This window comes from Carlito syrichta, unplaced genomic scaffold (genome assembly GCF_000164805.1).
Source record: "Carlito syrichta isolate Samal-C Ts95f unplaced genomic scaffold, Tarsius_syrichta-2.0.1 Scaffold188332, whole genome shotgun sequence".
NCBI classification, from domain to species: Eukaryota; Metazoa; Chordata; class Mammalia; order Primates; family Tarsiidae; genus Carlito; species Carlito syrichta.
Genome location: NW_007132428.1, coordinates 1 through 8,462, shown reverse-complemented (window position 1 = coordinate 8,462; position 8,462 = coordinate 1). Strand labels below are relative to the sequence as shown.

At 42.6% G+C, this 8,462-nt stretch overlaps 1 pseudogene; it reads right to left on the bottom strand.

Annotated features, from left to right (window-relative positions):
* Positions 1-3,852: 3,852 nt before the first annotated feature.
* On the bottom strand, positions 3,853-5,258 carry LOC103252983 (annotated as a pseudogene).
* Between the last annotated feature and the right edge of the window lie 3,204 nt (positions 5,259-8,462).

Genomic DNA, 8,462 nt, shown 5'->3' with positions numbered 1-8,462 from the left:
CACATTAACAGAATGAAAGACAAAACTGTGTGATCATCTCAATAGATACAGAAAAAAAATCATTTGACAAAATTCAACATCATTTCATGATAAAAACTCACAATAAACTAGATATAAAAGAAATGTACCGCAACACAATCAAGGCCATATGTAACAAGCTCACAGAAGGCATCATACTCAATGTTGAAATGCTGATAACTTTTCCCCTAAGATCAGGAAAAAGACAAGAATGCCCACTCTCACAATTTCGACTCAGCGTAGTAGTGGAAGTGACAGTCAGAGCTATCAAGCGAAAAAAGCAATGATAGCCAACCAAATCAGAGAGGAAGGTGTTTAATTGTCTCTGTTTTCAGGTGACATTACAGTATCTTATATATGGAAAACCATAGAGACTCCACCAAAAAACTGTTTAGAATTAGTACATGATATCAGATTATTTTCAAAATACAAAATAAATATACAAAATCAGTAGCATGTATACATACTAATAATAAAGTATGCAAAAAATTAAAGTTCTATTTACAGTAGCATCAAAAGTATAACACTTAGGAATAAATTTAACCGAAGAGGTGAAATATCTGTACGCTTAAAAACTGTAAAACTTTGATGAGAGAAATTGAAGAAGACACAAATGAATGGAAAGATAGCTTGTGTTCATGGATTGGAAGAATTAATATTATAAATTGTCCACACTGCTCAAAGTAACCTACAGATTTAAAGCAATTCTTATCAAAATTTGATTACAGTTCTTTTTACAGAAAAAAAATCCCTAGAATTCATATGGGATCATGAAAGACCCTGTCTAGCCAAAGCAATCTTCAGAAAAGCAAAACAAAACAGAAAGCATCACACTACCTGTTCCCAAAATCGACTACCAAATTATAGTAATTAAAACAGCATAGTACTGGCAAAAACAGACACACCGACTGATGGAACAAAACAGAGATTCCAGAAATGCATGCACACATTTATAGTCAACTGATCTTTGACAAGGGAGCCAAGAACACACAGTGAAGAAAGGACAGTCACTTCAATAAATACTGTTGGGAAATCTGGACATCCATATGCAGAAGAATAAAATTGGGCCCTATCTCACCCTGTATACAAAACTCAACTCAAAACGAAGCAAAGACTTAAATGTGAGACCTGAGCTTGTAAAACTGTTAGAAAAAAACATACGGGAAAAGCTCCTTGACATCGGTTTGGGCAAATATTTTTAAAAGTTTAAACCCAAAGCACATTCAATAAAAGTAAAAATAGAAAACCAGGATTGCATCAAACTAAAAAGTTTATGCACAGCAAAAGGAAGCAATCAGCAGACGAAGGGACAACACAGGTAATGGCAAAACATATTTGCAAACCACACATCTGGTAAGGGGCCAACATTCAAAATAATTCAAACATCTCAATAGCGAGAAAAAGGCCTTATTTGAAAACGGGAAACAGAACTGAATAACCATTTTTCAAAAGAAGACATACAAATGACAAACAACTATAATAAAAAATTCTCAGCATCACAAATCATCAGATAAATGCCAATTAAAAACACAAAAGATATTGACTCACACCTGTTTAGATAACTAGTATAAAAAAGACAAGTGATGAAAAAGTGTTTGCGGCAATGCAGAGAAAAGGGAACACTTGTACATTCTTGGTGGGAATGCAAATGATGCAACCATTCCGGAAAAAGAGTATGGAGGTTCCTCACGAAAGTAAAAATAGAGCTATCATGTGATCTAGCAATCCCACTTCTGTGTATATGCATAAAGGAAATAAAATGTCAAAGGGGTATCTGCACTACCGTGTTCATTGCAGCAGTATTCCTAGTAGCCAAGATATGCAGTCAATCTAGGTCTCTTTCGGTGGATGAAGCAATAAAGAAAATGTGGCATATATACAAAATGATATACAGTTCAATCTTGCGAAAGAAGAAAATCCTGTCATTTGCAAATGTATATATAAACATGGAGGACATTATGCTAGGTAAGATAGGCCAGACACAGAAAGACAAACACTGCATGATATCACTTATGTAAGGAATCTAAACATTTGATCTTATAGAGTTAGAGCACAGAATGATGTTTTCCAGGGACTGGGAGGTGAAAGGAATTGGGAAGGCATTGATCAAATGTTACAAATTTTCAGTTAGACTGAAAGAATAAGTTCAGCATATGTATTGTACAACATGGAGACCATAGCTGATAATAATACATCCTTGAAAATTGCTAAGAGTGGATTTTAAATGTCCCAGCTACAAAAAGGTAAGTATGTGAGGTGAGAGCTGTGCTAATTAACTCAAATTTAATTATTTCACAATTTATATGTCCATTGAAATATCACATTTCATCCCGTACTTTATACAGTTTTTGACACTTAAAAGGACCAAAAAAGAAGTGTGTATTTCCTGGTCATTAATCTTATAATCTGACTTGTTTAGCTTTACAAAACTCAAATCCCCACATGTGTTATTGCTACTTGCACCATCCGCTCACTTATACGTAATGAAATAAAACATGAATTTTGTAATAACTATTTAGGGGCCATTGCTGTTCTCTAGACAGCCTCTCTGCCAGAATACCTTACGATTGAAAGGAAGTGTATTGGCAATATGCTCCTTCACAAACGGTCTCAGACTGCTGTGTCTCTTTAACTATGCACACCATCTTTTTGGTTCAGTATCCTTTTGTGCTGTTTTGCTGCCCTTCTTAATGCTGATGACTTGGGTGCCTCTAAAATTTCACACATCCTTTGTATTGACTTGATGTTACTATGGATAGGCTTAGAAATGGTATGAACAAGCTTGTTAAAACTGTGTGTAAAATAATAGCAAGTGGACTCCATTGGAAAGGCTTTTCCATAATTAGAATACATTAGAAGATAATGTTATGAAAGAAAATGAGATAAAACAAAGCTGGAAATGTACTTGGATTAATGTTTAATTTCTTTGGATAATCAGGGCACGGAAATCTTGGGAAGGGGCATACCCAGGTTTCCTACTTAGCTTCCATTGGCACGTAGTGGGGTCTCCTCACTAAGCCTCCATCGATAGTTCAATTTCTGGAAGCTGTAGGAGTGCTTCATTACCATTCACCCTCTCGCTTCCGCTACACCCCCAAGGAGGTGGGTGACTTTGCTACTGCCTGCTGATTGTGATAGTTCCAACTCTCCATTAGATCTGCTGAAGCATGATACAAGTGGGGAGGGAGAGGAGTACCTTAGTATTGCTGAGTGGGAGTGGAAATCCAGACTCCCCATGTGGTCTTTAATGACACCAAGGGAGTGGAGGAATCTGTTATTACTCTGTGGGGATGAAAGTCTTGGATCCCTACTCTGACTTCCCTGACATCACTCTGGTTGTGGGGAGGGAGCCTAACACCTGTGCATGCCTTATGAGATGGAAATCTAGGCTTATGCTTTGCCTTTGCTGGTTCAAATGGGATCTCTGTGATGTTTGGCTTGAGAAGAACAATTACTGTCTGCATAATTTTGATACATTAGATTGCCCCATTCCAGGTCCCTTGGCTAGAGTCAGCAGGTTTTTCGGGAGTCTTTTGTGTGCATAGTTTGGCTTTTCTAGCGTGTCTACTTTCCCAGTACTCAATCTGGGATACATCAGACCAAAAAAAAAAAAAATCTACTGGAACTTTTCATCTTATTGCTCCTCAGGATCTGAGGTCCATAGCCAGTCTTCCTTCTTCTCTCTACCTTTCAGAGTCTTATGTTTGTTTTGTACATGATACCTGGTGTTGTAGTTGTACTAAGCATGAAGAATAAGGAAATTTGTGTCTACTTCATCTTTCCAAAAGTGGGATTCTCAGATCATTTTTTTAATGGAAACACTTTATTGACAGGTTAGGGCCACCACGGACTGTTTTGCAGAACAGAAATGAAACAGTAAAGATAATGGGGTGCAAAATTGTAGCAGACAGTTGAATACTCTTCACCCTCATCCTTTCCCTCAGCATTATCTGCTCCAACGTCCTCATAATAATCCTCAAGGGCTGCCATGTCCTCAGGGGCCTCAGAAAATCCCCCTTCCTCCATCCCCTTGCTCACCTACCCATGAAGAAAGCCATGCTTGGCATCCATCAGGTCACACTTGTGGTCCAGGCGAGCCCAAGCCTCAGCAACAGCTGTGGTGTCTCCCAGCATGCACACAGATCTCTGCACCTAGGCCAGGTCTCCACCGGGTGCCACAGTGGGAGGCTGGTAATTAATGCCAACTTTGAAGCCAGTGGGAACCAACAACCCACAAACTGGGTGGTATGTTTGGTCTTGATGGTGGCAATGGCAGTATTGCCATCTTTGGGACCCAAGTCACCATGGTACAACAGACAGCAAGCCATGCATTGACTAGGGTGAGGGTCACATTTCACCATCTGGTTGGCTGCCTCAAAGCAAGCGTTGGTGGTCTCTGCTACGGTAAGCTGGTCATGGTAGGTTTTCTCCGTGGAGATGATGGGGGCATATGTGGGCAGAGGGAAGTGAATGCGAAGACAGGGCATGAGGTTGGTCAGCTCAACATGCAGGGCACCATCAAACCTGAGGGAAGCAATGCTGGAGGACATAATCTGGCTAATAAGGCGGTTAAGGTTAGTGTAGGTTGGGTGCTCAATAGTGAGGTTTCTATGACAGATGTCATGGATGGCCTCATTGTCTACCATGAAGGCACAATCAGAGGGATCCAGGATGGTGAGGATGGAGTAGTAGGGCTCAACTACAGCTGTGGAATCCCGGGGGGCTGGATAAATGGAGAACTCCAACCTGGACTTCTTGTCATAATCCTCAGAGACGTTCCATCAGCAGGGGGGTAACCCAGAACCAATTCTCCCACCAAAGCTGTGGAAAGCCAAGAATCTCTGAAGACCTGTGCACTGGTCAGCCAACTTGCAAATTCGGTCCAAGACGAGGTCAACGACCTCCTTGCCAGTGGTATAGTGCTCTCGGGCATAGTTGTTGGCAGCAACTTCCTTGCCTGTGATGAGCTGCTCAGGGTGGAAGAGCTGGCAGTAGATGCCAGTGCGAACATCATCAATGGCCATGGGTTCCAGGTCCGCCAGCGCTGCCCTGGGCACATGCCTGCCAGTGCCCATCTCACTGAAGAAGATGTTGAAGGAGTCATCTCCTCCCCCAGTGGTCTTGTCGCTTGGTAGTTGGCCATCGGGCTGGATGTTGTGTTCCAGGCAGTAGAGCTCCCAGTAGGCATTGCCAGTCTGGGAAGCAGCCTGACCAACATGGATGGAGATGCACTCACACATGATGGGGACTTGGAGAGCTTGGAGGAGGCGAAAGGACAGCAGTAGGGATCCCCAAATAACAGACTACCAAGGAGTCTAGGGGAGAAGCAGTGAGAGCTGGAAGTCACAGATAATTTCTGTGTTTAAAAATGTTGGGAAAAAAGAAACTTTATGGGAATAGTTGGAGACAATATCATAGAATACAAAACTATTAAGCACTTACAATTGCAAGACTAAAAACAACTGTATATTGCTTATTGGTTGTTTTCATGAAATTTTCAGCAATAAGCATGACAAATAGGCAGAAACAAGTAAAATCAAGGCAATCCTTCATCCCCTTCATATATAAAGTAGGCTTTTTCTATAGCAGGGCCCCTAGTGCCACTTCATGCACCTCCAATAACCCCTGCTCAAACTTGGTCCCACATCACTGATGATCACACCAAAGCACAGCAGCATCGAGGTGCTTGCAATCCTTAGATATGCTTTGTCCAGTAGAATGCTTTCAAAAGCCACCTACTGATCCTGTGGCAGGACAAGATGATCCAGATGTGATGAAATGACAATGTCAAGTCTTCCCAAACCTGGTTAATTTAATGGTTTTTACTCGTGGTCTTCCTAGCTTGAGGAAGACAGGACTGCCACCTTTTCTCTAAAGATAAACAAGTAAGAACAACTGAGAACAAGGCAACCTCTTAATTCCACATAGGAGGTAGGTCTTTCCCATAGCGGGACCCTCATTACCATATACATACCTCAGGTCATCCCTGCATTGGCTGGGACCTTCATTTTTGACCCTCACGCAAAACGTCAGAACAATACCAGACCTCACCTTCTCAAGGCTATCTGGCTTACTTCAGCAGTGCCAAGGCATAACCACTGAACTTGTGACTGATGCACTAAGTACCTGGTAGCATATAAAATAATCGTGGTAGAAACTAGATTAGTACTGAATGTTTCTAAATGGAAAGTGCTAAATGGCTGGTGGGAAGATTTCGGGGGAGAAGGTACAAGCTGTTGAGTTTAGAGGAAGTTTACTGAAAGGGTAACTGGAAAGGAAAGATCTGATGGCTGGAAGCTCAAAAATATCTCGAGAGAAGAAGTATGTTTAAAGCGGTGTCTGCTCTGAAAATCTGTGGGAGTCAACCCGCTAGTATTTCTTTGAAATCATTAGTCAAATCCACATGCCTCACCCACAACTTGCTGTGGGTAAAATTTTCCTGATGGGTGTTAAAAAGCCATTCTTTCAGGTTGGGAAGGTCATGAGAATTTGCGTAGGCCCTTAGAAATTGCCCTAAGTTATAGGTAGGGTTATAGGTAGTCTAATCACCGCAATTACATGTGACTAAGTATACTCTCACAACAATATCTAACATTCCCAGAGTAGACAAGGAAGCCATTTTGGTCCAGGACAAAGCCCTCACACCTGCCCCTCACACAAGGAAACAGATCCTGCCCACATGAGGGGGTAACACCTTAATTCTAAGAGAAAATACAAAAACATTTGTGCTATGCAATGTAATCATTTGGAATAGAATTGTTTTTAAAAATAAAAGGAATAGTCAATAGCAAAGTACAAAATTGGCTAAATATCTAAAATACAAATCACTGAATGGAGAAGGGCCAAAATAAAACCAAAGAATTTAAAATGCCTTGCCAAAATGCTTAACATAGGTGCAAACACAACAAACTGTACATAAGTTGTAAAATGTAACCCGGCATTTTCCAACGATTTTTTAAACGTTTTTTTCCTCAGGAATATGTATGACAAATAGGCAGAAACAGCCAAAATTAAGGCAATCCTTCATCCACTTCATAGACGAAGTAGGCCTTTTCTATAGAAGGCTCCTAAGTGCCACTACATACACCTCCAGTAATAACCCCTGCTCAAACTTGGATCCACATCGTTGACGATCACACCAAAGCGCAGCAGCATCCCACACTGAGGTCCTTGCAATCCTGAGATATGCTTGTTCCAGTAGAATGCTTTCAAGAGCCAGCTACTGATCCTGTGGCAGAACAAGATGCTCCAGATGTGATGAAATGACAGCGCCAGGTCTTCCCAAATCTGGTGGACATCCCTTGCTGAAGACGTCTTGTCAGAAATGGCCCTTTTCTTTTGCCATAGTACAGTGGTCCCCAACCTTTTGGCGTCAGGGATGGGTTTCATGGAACACGGACCTCCGGGGGGATGTGCAGTCTAACCTCACTGCTAATCACCGCCTCAGCTCCGACTCAGATCATCGAGTGCTAGGCTCTCGTAAGGATCACGCAACCTAGATCCCTCTCATGTGCAGTTCACAGTAGGGTTCGTGCTCCTTTGGGCATCCAATGGTGCTGATCAGACAGGAGGCGGAGTTTCCCTCGGCCCGTCGCTCACTCACCTCCTGTGCGGCCCAGTTCCTAACAGGCCACGGACCCATGCAGGTCTGCGGCCCGGGTTTGAGGATCCTTGCGGTAAGAGATTGCCACCCATCCCACACTTCCGCTCCTAGCTCCTCTACAGAAATGCCTAAAGAAAGAGCTGCAGGAAGAAAGGTAGATTGGGGTGGGGAATGCATTGAACACGAATGGGAAATACCCTTGCAGAGGTACGGGCACATTCTGAATAGGGAAGTTGGAAAGTTCGAGTGACCATATAAGCCAATTTCACAGTGGGAAGGTGGGCTGCCCTGGCCCTGCAAGACAGGATCCCTCCAAATACGTTTGCTAGTTCCACCTTCCATGTGACTGCTGGACTCACATTTCTAAAAAAATGGACACAGAGTTCTTAGTGGAGCTGCTTAAGAAAGGGTTCTCCAGAATCAGATCATGTTGGCTAGAGGAGAGAGCTCGCAGTCTGAAAGGAGTTATAGCCAAGAATTAATCCAGTAAGTGATGAGGCTTCCCCGCCAGTACGACCACATTCTTGGATGAAGGATTCCTGGACATAAAAATGAAACTTCTTGACAAACAAGATAACTAGAATTGCCGGGCATGGTGGCTCAAGTCTGTAAGCCCAGCACTTTGGGAGGCCGAGGTGAGGGGATTGCCCGAGCCCACGCGTTCGAGAACAGCCTCAGCAACTTGGCAAGACCACATTGTCTCTACCAGGCTGTAGAGACAATAAGTCAAAAAAATTAGCTGGGCGCTGTAGCAAGTGCCTGTGGTTCCGGCTACTTGCAAGACTGAGCGGACCGATCGCCTGAGCCCAGTAGTCGGCACTGGGGTGGCCGTGACCATGCC